General features: G+C 48.9%; 1 protein-coding gene and 1 long non-coding RNA gene across 8 annotated transcripts in view; one reads left to right on the top strand and one right to left on the bottom strand.

The window, feature by feature from the left end:
• Nucleotides 1-16322, bottom strand: part of LOC121337134 (DAB2 interacting protein) — a 158563-nt gene that overhangs the window by 56971 nt on the left and 85270 nt on the right. Inside the window, exon 1 of one of the 7 annotated variants that reach the window (XM_041407010.1) lies at nucleotides 8734-8870. The exons of the other annotated variants lie outside the window; for them this stretch is intronic. The gene's annotated coding sequence lies outside the window, so the exon portion shown is untranslated. Of the gene's footprint in view, nucleotides 1-8733; nucleotides 8871-16322 lie in introns of those variants that run through there. 7 annotated transcript variants of the gene reach the window in all.
• On the top strand, nucleotides 7813-11246 carry LOC121337135. Its single transcript, XR_005952851.1, has 3 exons — nucleotides 7813-8706; nucleotides 9053-9245; nucleotides 10130-11246. It is a non-coding gene; the product is annotated as an uncharacterized LOC121337135 (long non-coding RNA).

Below are 16322 nucleotides of genomic sequence, written 5' to 3'. Positions count from 1 at the left end.
GAAAGGGAGCTTCATAGCTACATGAGAATGTTGGAAGTCCTCCAGGAAAAAGTGCAGCTCAGATCAAAGAGGAGCTGAAGGATGGTGAGAAGAAAGGAACGCCTGGCTGGCCACATGCAAACAAACAAGCCAGAACCCTCCATCCTCCTCCTTCCAGCTGAAGTGACTCCTCTGCAGCCTCAGAACCTCCCCAGACACAGCTGCCCTGCTCCTGTCCCCGTGGGAGGCTGTGTCCCCCGCTGGCAGCACCCCTGTTCAGTGGGAAGAGCTGGACACCAGGCTCAGAGCTGAGAGCTCTCTCTGTGGCACTGGATCCACCACGACAGCAGGGACATCCCTGTCCCTTGGCTGCTGAGCCCAGGATGGGCAGGACAGAGCTTTCCTGGGGAAGAGCTGGTGCCAGAAGGGATCGCTGCTCAGGCAGGGCTGAGGGAGCAGCACACAGGCAGGACATGGGGTGCTGAGTGCTGGGACTTGCACTCTCTGCTGCTGCTTCACGTCCAGTGTGGAGAGAGCCAAGAGCCAGGGCCCAGGCCCCTCTGGAATGCTTTACCTTTTCCTGTGCCTTGTTTCAGCACTGTTTGTCTCTCTGCCCTTTCCCAGTGCTCCTCACACAGATTTGTGGCTGGTCAGCTCTGTCAGCCCTGCTCCCACCCCCTGCATTAAACACACGCCCAGCTCCCTGCATCTGCTGGAGACGTCCTTTGCCAGAGATGTGCAATTTTGTCTGCAAAGCCCCTACATACCAAACAATGGCTCCTTTCAACCTCTACACTGGTTTCTGGTTTCCAGAAAGACTCTTGCTGTTGCCATCTCCATCAGCTCAGCACTGACAGCAGCAGGGGAGCCCCATCCTTCCGTGGTGCAGCTGCTGCCTCCTGCCCAGGCACAACTGCCCTGGAGCTGGAGATCAGCAAACACAGATTTTTGATATCCAGCTGACCTAGTTTTGACAGTGGTTCTGTGTCTAAAGCATTGCTCTGGGAGCTGAACCTGTCCCAGCTTTGGGAAGCCTCGTTCCTGGAGCCCAGGTGGCCAACATCTGCTCCAGCTGTTTCCTCAGCCTGCAGCCAGGCCTGGGGCTCAGTAACACCCAGGGCCCCGAGGAGCTGGGAAAGGGCACTGCAGGAACTGCTGGGGAGTTCAATCCAGCCAGAAATGTGCCATGTCTGGCTGATTCACAGTTGCTCTTTTTTGTAGTTCAAGTTGAAGACACAAACATTTTTTCTCAATGAGAAAATCTCGGCAAGTTCTGAGGTTTTTGAGGTTTGCTTTGCTTTTCTTAGCGAGGTGCTTAGTGGGTCTGTCAAGCTTGACATCACAGACATCAAAAATGTGATATTCTCATTCAGTTTTCTCTATATTTAGCTTGTTTTCCTGTATTTAGCTGATTGCTGTTTGCCCAGTGAAGCAGAAACCCAAACCTCAGAGCACTGTGATCAACAATTTGATCTCAAGACCTAAAAAACCAGTAAATAATAATAAACCTAAATAAACAGGAGCAGGACATTGAGCAGATGAGTTCAGTAAATGATGGAGCAAACTTCTTCTTTCAACTGAAATGATTAATCCCCCTGAATTACACTTGATAAGGATTCAAGCATGTCATTACTTTGCATTAGTAATAATAAAAATAATAAAATCCAAGTACCTTTTGTTGTGAGATACCCTGATCAGGGATTTGTTATTTCATTAATTTCAGGGCTATTTCATTAAATGTAAAAATTAAACTGAAGACAAGAGGCTGTGATTTGTGGGGGGAAAAGTAACTGGGGAAAAAGAGGCATTTACAGGATCTAAAAAGAGATAAACACCCTAAAAAGAAGCACTGAAGAACAAATTGTCATGTTCAGAGAGAGAAACCTGCCTGGAACCTCCCAGGACAAAAAACTGAGACAAGCCAACTGAATAAAATACCACCAGACAAGGGGGGAAAGCTCCAGAATTTGAGTAAGAAAGTTGAAACAATTACTCCAAACATGAATGTTAAGTTGTGGTCAGTGTCCTCAATCTGGTTCCCCATCCTCTGGGTGCATTCCCTTCCCCAGAGGGCAATCCAGAGGCAGCAGGGAGGGGAGGCAGGGCTGGCCTTGCCACCACACTGGTGTCCCTGTTCCCCCACCACTCCTGGGTCTGCCTTCCTGCAGCTCCTGCAGAATGTTTGTTTTCCAACAGCTCGTCCTGATCTGTGTTTGTGAAGAGTTTCAAACTCCATCAGTGCCTCAGGGAGCTGTGCCTTGGTCTGCATGGACTGGAGCTGGGAAAGGCTCAGGAACTGGCTGGAATGGTTCAGATCCTGCATGTGGAGGGGTGGGAGCTGATCCAAGGTGGGTGGGAAGAGAAAAATGATCAAACAGAAAAGCTTGGATCTCTCTGAATACATCGGGTTTCTCTTAAGCCAGGCTGTATCTTCTCTTTCCAGAACATCTCCCTCACACCTGCCAATGCGTTTTTTAACTTTTTAAACAGTTGGTGCCGCTTCCAAAATGTGTCTGCAACACTTCCAAAACTGATAGTTTCCCTAATAAGAAAAATAAATCCCTTCCTGACTGAATGCTGTCACGAATAACCCTTCAGTGTCGTGCTGGCCTCCTGTTATCCCCAAGAGCCACTCGGTGTGTACCTGCCGGCTCGAGGTGCCTCTCGGAGCCCAGCTGTGGGACTGGCACTACAGGGATCCCACCCAGCTGGGCTGCTGTGGGCGCTGGTGCTGATGGACAGAAACACCCCCTGCTTTCAGACCCCTGAGTGCTTTCACAGCTGAGTAACTCAGGCACCAGCCAGGCCGCAGCTGCGTCGGGAGAGAAAAGGGAAAACGCCGCGCGCCCCCGAAAGTCTCGTGCCTGTCATGGTCTGTGACAGGATGCTCTGAACTGAGATCAGCTGCCAACACACACAAATTAATACCCGTTTTTAAACTCCACTGAAGTGCTCAGCGCTGCAGGAAGATTTCTAGGCAGAAAAGGGGAGGAAATGTCACGTGAAGGGGTAAACCATGAGGACAGTCCTGCTGAGGAGAGCATTCCAGCACGGCCTGCGAGTGGGACTGGGACAGGGCTTGGAACTCCAACACCACCGGAGTTATCCTGTGTTACACCTCATTCCTCTCATCAAAACAACAAACCTGGTTTAGGAATACAGTTCCATAGAAATACCAGCAGATCTGGCCTTAATACACAGGTTTCTAATTAACACCAACTTTAGTGTCTTGTGTGAGCCAAGAGGTCTCTGGGGTCCTTGATCAGGGAATAATTCTGGCCTGGATTGATGCAGCTGTGCACAGGGGGCTCAGGGCTCCAAGACTTTGGTTCCAAAGCACTTTTAGGGAATCTTCCCATGGCACAGAGGGCACTCACAGGGCTCCTAGTGATCCATGAGGCTGCCAGGACAGGGTAGGGACTAAAGCATCTTTTCCAACCAGCTCCTGACAAAGCAGGAGGAAGAAAGAGATATGGAAAATACCCTGAGGTTGTAAGATTTTTTTTTTTTTAAAGTTCCATTGAGAAATTATTCCTGGGATTTGATTTGTTGCCATTCCCATTGGCATCTCTGGGAAATTTTCTTTTTATAAATAAAATATATTTTAAAGTTAAATGTCTTGCTTCTAGGTTTTCTGGTGCAACCCAGTGAAGAACACTGCCTAATAGCTTTGTAGAAAATAAAGCCCAATTATCTAATAGGCCTTGGATCTGTGCTGCAATTGTAGCAACGGGATGGGCGCCCCAAGCAACAGGAACTGTGCAAATACAGAAAGTGAGCAAAGCCACAGAGATTCACCATTTCAAACAAAAACTGCTGCAGTCATCCAGTCACTCAGCTCTGCAGCTGTGGGATGGAATATGGTCTGGAGCTGCTGCCTGCTAGAGAGCCCAAAATTAGACAATTCAGAGTGGTTTGGGTTGGAAGGGACATTAAAGCTCAATCAATTCCACCCCCTGCCATGGGCAGGGACACCTTCCACTATCCCAGGGTGCTCCAACCTGGCCTTGGACACTTCCAGAGATCCAGGGGCAGTCACAGCTGCTCTGGGCATCCTGTGCCAGGGCCTGCCCACCCTCACAGGGAGAAATTTCTGCTGTGTTTCTGCTTTCACTTTGAGCCAATTACTCCTTATCCTGTGACTACACTCCCTGATAGAGAGCCACTCTTTGATGCTAGGAGGACTTATACAAGAGTAATTAGAAAATATTATCTATATGTGTTAGATGCTGCTGTTCCAAGAGCATTTTCCTGTGTGCTGCTGGGAGGCCTGGCTGGCTTTGTGGCCTTTGGCAAGATTCTTCTCTGTCCTTTCACTCCTGTTCCCTGCTCAGCATCCCAGAATAAGCTCCAACACGGGATCCTGCCTCAGCAGGAAGGCAATCTTGTTAACAGAGGGAGAACACAGTTCCTGACCCTTGAAGAGCCCTGAAACTTTGGATTTATTCTTCTTGCTGATGTTGGTTGCTTAGCTACAAATATTCTCAATGCTCATAAAGGCCTCTCTCCATTAGTCCTCACCGCAAGGTTTTAAGTCCAGCCACAGTTTATTTTTCTTGAAACCTAGGTGATGAAATTTCTCCATCTGAGCTGGAGAATGCCCTGTTCCCTGTGCAGAGCCTGACAACTGCTGTTAGCACGAGCAGGAGCAGAGGAGATGTCACCCTCCAGCACCTAAGATGGGCAACAGAGCCTGGCTCTGATGCAAGAGCACGCTTAAAAAAGGAAACAGAAAGGGAAGAAACAAGTAAGAGCCAAGACTGATGAACCAAACAGCCTGCAGCTCAACCAGAGCTGCTGGCAGCTCATCCTGTGGAGCTCTTCTGAGGCAATGCCTTGAAACGTGATGGGTCTGCTCAGCATCTGCTCCCAGCAGCCCGAGGCTCCCAGCTAAACCAGCCGTGGGCAAACCAGGCTGGATGGGATCAGCTGGTACAGGTCTGGCACAACATCCCCAACACATGATGCTGTCCCCACAGAGCTCCCTCTCCCCAGCCCCTGACGTGTGTCCCTCACTGCCTGAGGAGCATGTGGCTGTCACCAACAGCTCTCCCAGTGCTGGAAGGTGGGAGCATTCCTTAACCTGAGGAGCACCAGCTCCATCCCACCCTGCACTGCCTCTGAGGGACAGGAAAAGGCCATCAACAGGTGACGTGAGTCACTGGGAAATGATGGTCTGGTCTCAGGCAGGGAGAAATAAAATTACTGTGGAAACAATCACCTCGAAGAGCTGCCCGGTGGAGAACAAAGGAAGTTGGTCTGGGTAGGAACCTGGGGACAATGGTGGCACCAGCTGTGGGGACAGGGCAGGCAACAGAACTCAAAAGTGGGCTTTTTCCTGCCGGCTGAAATTAGAGAACAATGAGCAAAACCTCTGTGGTAGGAAAGGGAAGCAGCTCAGCAGGAACACACAGCTCTGGCACCCAAGTGCTTCCAGCAGGCCAGCAGCACCCAGCTCCTCCCAGCCCAAACTGGAATTCTGTAATCCCAAAATTACTGGATAGGAAGGAACAGACAAGCACACAGAACTGTGAGTGCTGTCACATTCTGATGACTAAAAGCTGGAACACTTGAACAGTGAAAAGCACCTTCTGGGCTCACAGTGCCTCATGTTTGGTGAGCAGGTAACAGAGGAACACACTGGGAGTCAAGGGTCTCTTTATCAAACTAATTTTTTTTTAACAAACAACCTTGCAATGATGCCAAGAGAGAGCAGAAAGCTCCCAGTCAGCACTGCTCTGCAATCAGCGATTAATTTGTTGCCCGATGCTTTGCTTGCTGCCCATGACAGAGCTCATAAATCCTCATTTTTATTGATGTCCTGGCCGAGGGGGCAAGCTGGAAAGGGCTGGCTTGTGCTGCAGGTGTCCTGGGCAATCACCTTGCAGGATATGACAAACTGCTTAGAGGCTTTTGTGAAGCCTTTTAATCATTTTACCAGTCTAATTCTTGTTTTTATTGTCTTTGCTGTAAATCCATGGCAGCAGCTCAATTTGCATCCTGCTCTTTCCGGGAAATGGAGCGTGAGACCATCCCACAGCAGCAGGGCAGAGGCTGTCACCTCTCAGTGCCACAGCCCCAGCACAACACAGAGCATCTCCAGTGCCACCAGCAAGGTCCCAGTCAGGCCCAGTGGAACTGGGGCCATTCTCCCCTCCCCATTCCTGGATGCTGGTGTTACCACAGTGGAGGGGATGACATGAAGAAAAATCGTGCCTGTTTAAAAAAGGACAGAAATTTCCTATATGGTGAAGAGGTGGAAGAAGGAACCAGTGCTGGGGGAAGGGAGACTCTATTGGAAAAAGTTTTCAGCCATCAATGTCTACTGGACAAGTGTGTAGAAGTATTGAAGTCTGGGTTTTAACAAGTCTTAAAATCTGGGTCTCCAGCACCTAAAATTGCGACTGAACAGAGCAGTGCCTTTACATGTTGGTATCCCAGGTGATACAACTCCAAGTTCTGTGAATGTCTCCTCTCAACACAAGTGACAATTGTATCTTATTAAATCTGTCATCAAATTGCAGGTCTCTGAAACGGTGCAAGTCAAAGAGAAGCAAAGCAGGGGGGTGTTTCTGTACAATACCCAGTGGAGCTGAGGGAGCCTTTTACATAAGAAAGGTGTTATTTCTGCCACTTTGAGCAGAAGGAAACTCAGGGAATTACTGAGTGCTTTCTCATCCCACTCACGATCTTCCCAGCTCCCCCAGTGCACTCCAGGACAGCCTGGTGTGGGCTGGGGCAGCACCAGGCACGGGGCTGTGGCTCAGGGAGTCACTGGAGGGAACAGAGGCTCTCCTGGGGAACTGGGGCTCCCCTTTGTCTCCCATCTCCCTGTGCCAATATTGGCACTCCAAGGCCACAGGAGGCGGCTCAGCCTCACCAGAGGCTCTGTTATCTTGCCAAGCCCCACAGCAGCTCTCTTCTCCCGAGCTCCAGTCCTGCCCAGGGACACTTCCCACTAATTGCTGTGCAGTGGGAAGGAGGGTGGTGCCAGGAGGTGCAAACAGCCTGCAAGGTCACACGTGCTGCTGGCTGGGCCTCTCCAAAGATCATCCAGACCCAGCCCTGCTCCATCAGTGCTGCTCAGAAGACCTGAAGTCATGGCTGGGAACCAAGAGGAAGCAAGGAGAGTCCTATCAGCTTACCTCTGAGCATTAACACAACCATTAATTACCACTTGCTCGTCAAGCTACAGCTTAATGAGGACCAATAGAGATGGGGCCATGACCTTTTCTCCCTCCTGCACACTCCTTTCCTTACACCCATGCTCTGAGCCATGATCCCTGGTCCTGCCTGGGGTAGATGCTCAGCATCACTGCTGGGACAACTCTTCAGCTGTGACCAGCTCACAAATCTGAATGAGGCTTAAAGCAAGCATTCCCTGCTGTCATTCTATTTAGGTGTTCCTAGTGCAGGTATCACAGAATCCCAGAACAGTTTGGGTTTGAAGGGCCCTTAAAGTTCATGTTGTTCCAAACCCTTGTCAGAGGCAGGGAACCTTTCACTAGACCAGGCTGCTCATATTATTATAAATATGCTTTGTTTTTAAGCTTTGCTGGGATTATTATTTGCTGCATTTATTGGCCAGTGCATGGCTATGAGGGCTAAGAGGGATTCCACTGCTGTTTAAGGTACTGCAAGTGACACTGGCCACCCTGCAACTTTTGGGAAAAAGGAGATGGGAGGGAAGAAATGTGTCTGAAGCCTAATGAGGACACAAGCACTTGCCAGATTTTAATTTCAAATTCTTTCTTTTCAACCATATCCTTTTCCGCTGGGCTCTGCAAAGAGCAGAGTTGGACAATCGTACAGGAAACTGGGAGAGACTAACAATGGAGGAGGAGTGGAGAGGGGAGTGGAACCAGCCTGTCTCCTTGTACTCAAAATGAAACATGATAAAGAAACAAACTGCATAAAGGATGACTAACAAAGACAGCTTTAAAAATCATTCCAGGGTTAGTCTTCTCAGGTTGACAGCAGGAAAGGACATTCGGTTTCACACATTACGTCAGTTTTAGTCCATCTCCCTTTCAAGTTCTCTGTCTGCTCTTACCACAGATCCAGCCACCCACACCCTCTGAGACCGCCTGCAGAACCCCAGGCACGGCCACTTCTTTACAGTCACACAGATCTTTTACAACGGCTTTGGAAAACCTCTGCATTCTGCCTGGCCCCTCTGCTCCCCATGGATGGGAGGGAATTGCTTGCCCAGTGTCCGTGGACAATCCACCGAATGAGCAAACCCTTCCCACAAACCCTGTCACCAGCTGATTCCTGCACGCTCCTCTCTCCCGCGATGCCGGAGGGAGCGCCGGAGGTTCCTTGGCGGCTGATGGAATACCGAGGTTGGCTCCAGGCGCAGCTGCCCCGACCCCCACGGGCTGATTCCACAGGAAACAGCGCAAACATCTGCACCGCCGAACTGCCTGACAGACCTCGGCAGAGCTCTGCTCCGGCACTCCAGCCTTTGGAAATCCAGCACACTGCAAGCTGCCGTAGCCCCAGCAATCCCCACCAGCTGAAACAACGGGCTGGAAAGTCTGTTTTCTCCATATCTGCTCCCTGTCCCTTTTGAAAATGCAGTATATCAATTCAAACGATTGTAAAGGTCCAGCTTTTCCAGTGTGGATCATCCAGTTCCAGAGCAAGCTCCCAAAGGCGCAGGGAACACTGTCATTGCAGTGCCATTGCACTTGGGCAGATCCTGGTGAACCACCGAAGAGAAAGGTAAGCGGAAAACTACCAGGCACTTACCCAAGCCTCCACGGGACAGGGAAATAAGATCAGGACAGAAGAAAAAGTTCAGGACAGAAAAGCAGTGCTGAGGTCCCCAGGAAAGTCAGCTGCTCCGGGAGCAGAGCGAGTCCATCCCCCGGCTCCCTCCCTCGGCCGGCTCTGCCCGGTTTGGATCCAGCTGCTCTGGAACCGCTCGCAGACTCCGGGACTGAGAGACTTCCTCTGCAGCTGATAGCGGGGTTATGAAAGTAAACTGACTATTGCCCTTTGTGAGAGGAGGAGGGGGCTGGGAAGCTCAGCCCCTTCCCTTCCTTTGTAATTCAAACCCCTCCTCGAGGCTCAGTGTTTTGGAGGAGAGGCATCTGCTCCAGCCCCGTCCCGCTGCCGAGGAGCTCACACCGGCCCTGGAGGGGAGCCAGGCTCGCAGACTGCGCTCGGAGTTTACATGACAAAGCAGCTCATTCCTAATTAAACTTCATCCAGCACTTTTCTGTCTCATACATAATTAGCGCAGAACAACAAACACAGAGGTAAGAAGGGAGAGTTTGAGCGCGGGCTGCTCTGTCTGCACCTCTGATTAATTTTAAGATTTCCTCTTTATTTATGTAGTAACTATCTCCCATCACTTCCAAAACATTCCGTATCCACCATCCCTGTTGGGCGCACTTGGCCTGACACCACTGCTAAAGACTGGGCAGGGCTGGGAGGAGGGATGGGAGGATGGATTCAGCAGTGCACATTCCTGAGCCCTCCCTGACACGGCGCTGCTCCCGAAGCCTGTCAGTGCTTCCATAGGCAACTGCACCAGGATGGGGCAGCTCTGATCTTTATTATCTTTATTACTCCCTGAAAGCAGTTAATCTTTAAAGCTCAGACTATAACTGCTGTCATCTTAGCTCGCAGCCTCCTTCTGTTGGTATTTACAAGTTACATTTTAAATTGTAAAGAAGTCCAGGCACACGGGAGTTTGTCCACAAACCAGACAGACGGGAGTTAAAGCACATTCTCTTCAAATCTGCCTGAAATCTAAACTTTTATTATTAGTCATCCCCAGTGTGATAATAAACTCTAGTCCATGACAGCAACATATGGATCTCATCTCCACTGTAGTCCAATATTACAATAATCCATAGTGACCTGCTAAACAGGCTCAATCCAACAGATTTTACTTCACCCTGTCAATGAGAAAGTTCTGGTATATGACAGAAATAAAAGAAAAAATCTGGAATATTTTGTTTCATTTCCCACAACGCCCTAGGACTCCCAAATATGTGTGTCTGTATTGTTCTAAGACACAAGGAGCTTGTTTTTCTTCTAATTACACTGGTTTGAAGTAATTATTCTCATGTATTCTCCATGTACATGAGCATATCAAAATAGGAATTGACCCAGTATCAAATATTCCCTGTTTCAGGAATTATTCCAGCTGCTTGTAACACTGAAGGTCCATGAGAGCCTGGGAGAATGTATCCACATGCAGGCTTATCTCTTCATTTCAGACCATTCATCATCCCTTGCCTGGAAGCAACAGTTAATTTCCAACAACTCAGTGTCAAGATGGCAGTTTAAATCCTCTTGAGGATTGCCCCAGGAGAAGATTTTGTCCCAGTTCTTTTGCAGCCACTGTAGAGTCAGCCTCTTTTGATGTCACTCAGTTTTAGAGTGTGATTGAAATAAAGAAAGAGTGAAGATCTGCTGGTGACCATCCCAACCCAAGGAAGGATCAAATCTCCAGAGCCTTCTCTTGGGATTTCAATAGGGACAGAAATTAAGAGTCAGAATGGTTTGGGGTGGAAGGGACCTTAAAGATCACCCATCTCCCTCCCTCCTGCCATGCTCAGGGACACCTCCCACTACCCAGAAAGGAAAAATACATCCTGCCAGAAAATGCTGCATGTCATGGAGAGGATTTCCTAGGGTTACCATTTTCTCTGGATATAGATTAGCACAACTCTTGCATGAAGTAGGAGATACTTCCAACTTAGAGTGGGGGAGAAGGACCTGAGCCAACACCAACACACTGGACCTTTCTGAAAAGGCCACATCCCAAACAGACCTGTCCCCCACACCTCCCAAACAGCAACCCTGATAAAATCCCCAGGAAGAACCCGCAGAGCAGAGTCCTGACATCCCCTTCTCCCCTTTTCTCTTACATTTATTTGGATTCAGCTTTATCTCTTTAAGGACTCTCTCAGCACATTTTACTGGTGTCAGTGCCCCTTTTACCAAGGACAATCTGCATGGAACATTTTGGAAAGCAATGATTTAAGAAGCTGCAGGCAGCATGGCAGAGTGGCTGACGAGCCATCTCTGGAAATCAGAAGGTGTCTAAAGAGGGTGTTTACAAGCAGAACGCTGCTAAAAGTCTGCCTTGGTTGCAGATAACAAGGCTGAGACAATGACAGATTTCCTTCCCCTGGCAGCCAAGAGCAGCTCCCCGTGATTGCCTCGCCGTGTTTATCCAGGATGCTGGGAGAGAGCAGGCACCAAATATGCAATTAATTGGCAGTTTGCAAGAGCATATTGCCTAAAGATAAACAGAGTGGGTGATCGTGTCGTATGGAAAACGGCTGAGTGCTGCAGATGTAGTGTTGACCCAGTTAAAAAAAAAAGAAGTTTTTTTTTGTTCTCTCGGAAAATAAATGTACTGAAATGAATACTTTCTTTCTTTTTGCGTGGTCCCTCCGGCTTTTGAATATTTTGTGTACGTAAACCATTCCAGGTTCTTTCCTAATCTGGAAGTACATAGTAAATTATGAATTAGCTGAAAAGTTTTCCTGCTGACATCAGAGGAGCAGGAGGGACACTGTGACACTGAGTTAATGGCCTTCACTCTTCACAGAGGGGGTTTTGTGAGCAGGACAAGACACGACTGGATCTAAGTGGGAATCAGGTGATGTGGAAAGGAACAGAACTGCCCAGGTCAGTGGATGTGGAGATCAGGTCCAGAGAGAGGAATGGTTTTTCCCAGAATCACGGAATCACAGAATGGTTTGGGGTGGAAGGGACACCTCCCACTGTCCCAAGCCCTGTCCAACCTGGCCATGGACACTTCCAAGGCTGGGGCAGCCACAGCTTCAGGGAGGATCTGGACCAGGATCAGGGGCCTGGCAAATGGAGAGTGCTGTGAGTGGGAGCGACAGGCTCCGGTTTCCAAATACAGATATTTCAGACAAAAAGGCACAAAGATGACATGAAACCCAGAGTCAGGGAAGGAAGAAGATACAGGAGAAGACTGAATGCTACTGAGGAGCTCAGGATAGGATACACACTGTGGAAAATACTCTGAGGCTGGAAAGGGAAGAGGAAAGGCAACCTGAAGGTGATGCTGCTCAAGCTGGGAAGAGACAGAAGAAGGGATATCTGTGACACCATCAGGGCAGCAGAACAAAAGCTGTGGATCAAGTGCAAGGCACAAATGCTAAAGAGAGAAGCTCTCACTTTCAGGAGATGTAATTCATTGGGAGGAAAGTCCTGATGTAGAATTTCAGACTGAATGTTCTGCAGTCCCATGCAGCAGTAGCAGGCAATGAAAATCAGTGCCCTCACAGGACAAAAGGACACTCTCCCCTCTCCTTTTTTATATTCAGTGCTATAAAACTCAAACCCAAAGCACATGACAGATCTCTCACTTCATTTTACTGCAACCACACTGACCTTACCAGCACTGGTCAGATCCAACAGGAAAACAAGTCACAACCTGGCAACTTCTTTGCAGGAATAAAGCACCGAGATTGTATCTGGCCTGACCAACGTGATGACACCAAAAATGCCTTTAGAGGAATTCCTGATCCCATGGGGAGATTGCTCCAGCAGGCTTGGACTTGTTGTGTTGCTGGATCCTCTCACTGTGCCCTGGGCCCAGGCTCTGAACAGAGTGGATGGGGTGCACTGCACATTCCACAGGTGAGGACCTTCCTCCTTCCACACTGAGGTGATTCCAGGTGAACTCTTCATGCAGGACTCAGTCCAGATTTCCTTTGCATTCCCCCAAAGGCCAGGCCTCAAGAAGGAACTGGAACACCAACACAGGAGCTTGGTGTTTCAGAAGCATGGCAAAAATTCAGCAGCTTTTTTAAAAATCTTTTGCTTTTAGATCAAAGTTTCTGTATTTGGGTACCTAAAATTAGCTAGCAAAATAAGTGACATTTTATTCAGAGATGCAAAATTTCCATTGATTTTAATGGATTCAGCATCCCAGAAAACTAGGCCACTTATTTATGTACCTACATAAGCATTTGAATCCCTAACTTGAAGGAGCCAAGTTTGTAAATGATGACCTTATGTTTTAAAAATCATGAGACAACTCTGCATGCATCAGTCTGTTATTCCCTTTATTTTGTCAGCAAGGCTCATTCAGAGGTAGATTTAAGCTGTAAAATGTGCCTTTAAAGTTTCCTGCAATAAGGTCTCCTCTATTTAGCAAAACACTTAGGCACAGCTTAATGTCTTCCTGAAGAGAAGCACTTGAGTGAATCAAGGCTAACAGCTTCCTCACAGTCCTCTTTGAGATGAGGAACGAATCTCTGTCTCCCCACAGAAAATTGCTGATCCTGATGGGAATGGCTCAGCAGCCTTGAAGACTCTTTCTGCCTCATCACTTCACCTAGGAACAGGCTAACATTGCACAGCACTTGGGTCTACACAGCACAGCAAAGTAACCACACTGAAAAAACACTCCACGGGTGCTCCAGGCCAGGCTGATGGGACTTGGAGCAACGTGGGACAGTGGAAGGTGACCCTGCCCAGGCAGGGGCTGGGACTGGGTGAGCTTTAAGGTTCCTTCCAACCCAGAGCATTCTGTGGCTCCAGGATTCTGCAGGGATGTGAGTTTTGGGCAGGGCCGGGGTGGAGGGAGGGAAAGGGCAGCAAGAAGCAGCCAAACCCCAAGCAGGAGGTGTCCCTGGGGAGGGCAGGTGTAAAGCAGTGAGGCACCATCCCTTTCCTGATGCAAAACCTCAACCTGTTCCTTACCTTGTAACTCCTCTCTGGTAATCCTGTGCCCCTCAACAAACTGCCACGTGGCTGCTTAAGGAAAGAGCTGTATAATTTATCTCTGATTGTTTCAAACACTTGGCAGGAAACAATAGATAAAAACTGACAGGACCTTCACAGTTAACAATGCAACCTAATGAAGTGAAATACTGCTCAGAGAAATATTGTGACAGGTATCCATGGATTCAAATAAAGGAAAAGATGTGGTGGGGTAGATTGGGCTCTGCAGTCCTTCAGCCCTGACTGTGAAGAGGAGTCACCAGATCTTCCTTCCCTCTGCCTCATTGTGTCAGGCTGGTTTGGTTACACAGCACTGAATGCAAGTTTGTGAAAGCACAGAAGGTAAAGAATTTCCCAGAGAGGAGCTAAAACGAGCTGAGCTCCATTCTGCCACATTTTAACATTCCTGCAGCTGTTTCCAGCAGGAGTTCACCACTGGAATGACACGGTCCATGGGAGAGAAGCAACGGGGGAAAACCCTGAACTTGGGCAAACACAGGAGCAGGAGTGAGCTGCCAGCAGAAGCATTTTGTGAGCACCACGGGGACAGTGCTGCAGGAGCTGGGCACAGGGGCTCCAGCCCAGCTCACTCCTGAAGGCTCTGGCAGGACGTGGAACCTCTGGAGGAAGAGTTACTGGCACTGCACACAGCCACAGGCTCTTTCTATTTGCCTTTATCTTACAAATTGCAGCTCAGAGCCTGAATTATTCAGAGCAGACTCCAGTGACAGTTCCTTGGAGCAGGGGGGACACAGGCACAGATGGTGGCTGCAGTTTTCCCCTGCGCAGGCGTGTCCGACCCCCAGGGGCTTTGGCTGGACAATTAGCACAATTTGTTAAGCAGGCAGGAGGCAGCGAGGTGGAGCACACGGTGGGGGTGGAACCAGCCCCTCTCCTCGTGCTGTCCTCACAACAGAGGATGCTGAGATGAGCTGCACCCCTGCCCTGGCAGGGGACAGACCCCAGGATGTACTGGGCTGGTTATTTGTGGTGTCACCCACTGGCTGAGCTAAAATGGCATTAGATACTCCAAGGTTTAATGACCAAAAGCACTGTCAGGGAGCTGTTCCCTGTTGTGATCTTCTTGTAGGCAAGGTACAATTGTCTCAGTGTGCTGTGAGGAGGCTCTGTGCACAGAGCAGGATCAATAACTTGATGATAAATCTATCTATATCTATATCTACACACTGCTGACTGTGACACAGACCTGGTCACCCCTCACAACAATGTTTCTGGCTGCTTGGTCCCCCTCCATGCTGCCAGCCTCCTTCTGCCTTGGCCACAATGGAGAGAGACATTAGGCTGCAGCCTTCCCAAAAAATCACAGGCAAACAGAGCATCTGGACTTTGAGGCAAGTTAAACACTGGGAACTAATTTGGTTTCCATGGTGAAGGGCTGTGAAGTTTCACTTACCCTAGGAAGAATGGGAGGTTTCCATTTGCTGGCCTCAGGTAAAAGTACAAAGAAAATTACATCTGGATTGGAGTGGAGACAACTGACTGGGAGAAAACTAAGGAGAAAATGAAGGGGGAAATGGTGCAGCTCCAGCAGCACTGCCTGTGTAACACCAGTGTCATGTACCCTGGCCAAATTTTTGTTATTACCTGTCCAACTCTTTTACACAACTCAATAAAGGACACCCTGACCTACAGTGGGAATGTGCTCCAGCAGCTCTGAGGAAACAAACAGGCAAATCCCTGGCAAGGCAGGAGAAGGGAATTGTGATGTGTGGAGGCACTGGAGCCCACGCAGGGCTCAGAGCCCAGGGTGACCCCTCTGTCCCAGGGGCAGATCCTCTGCCCCCATGGCCACAGTCCCTCTGCACATGGTGAGTTTATCTGCTCTGGACAAACCTAGAGAGGGAACATTTCAAAAAGCATCTGGTCTGCTCTCAGCAGTCCCTCCCAGCACCAGGATGCAGCATTCCCCAATAATTTAAGCTAAAGCTGTTCAAGGGAATGTGAGACGTGCCAGGCTCTGTATTTCTAATGGAAGCTGACACTGCCAGCACTGGAAATCAGATGGGAAGAAGCCCTCAGACAAGGAGACTGATTAAAAAACATAACTGACAATGGCAAATAGCTTAAAGGATTTAAAACCCCCAAAATTAAATCCATCCTCAACCCAAAAATAAAACACACAGAAAATCTTTACTTTTATGCAAGTCAAAGTTAATTTAAAGGCAAGGCAATACTCTAAAGGTCACATGGATCCTTCACGTATCCACACACCTGATAGTCAAGGCTCTGTTTTCGAACTGCACTTGAAATTAATTTAAAATTTACTGATGATTCTGAACTCATTAAACTAGAACTTCACAGGAGAAGGCAAATAGGGGCAACTGGATCAGATCAAACATCATTTTCTGGGTGGCAAGAGGGAAGAATCCTCCTGCCTGGAGCACTGAAAAGATGCCAGGAAGTCTTTGGAGGAGCTTCCCCTCTGCCCTGTCCCGAGGGACCTGCACCCAGCACCAAAGGCTCTGCAGGTGTGTCTCCACTGCCAGCTCCAGCCCCCACTGCCTCACAATTCCCTGCATGGCACAAATATTCCCACCAGGAATGGCACCAGTTTTGTCTTTCAGCGTGTTGCTCTCTCTGGGTTAAGCAGA

The sequence above is a fragment of the Onychostruthus taczanowskii genome, unplaced genomic scaffold (assembly GCF_017590055.1).
Source record: "Onychostruthus taczanowskii isolate IOZ18803 unplaced genomic scaffold, ASM1759005v1 scaffold25, whole genome shotgun sequence".
Lineage (NCBI taxonomy): Eukaryota > Metazoa > Chordata > Aves > Passeriformes > Passeridae > Onychostruthus > Onychostruthus taczanowskii.
This window is presented reverse-complemented; position numbering and strand designations above follow the sequence as displayed.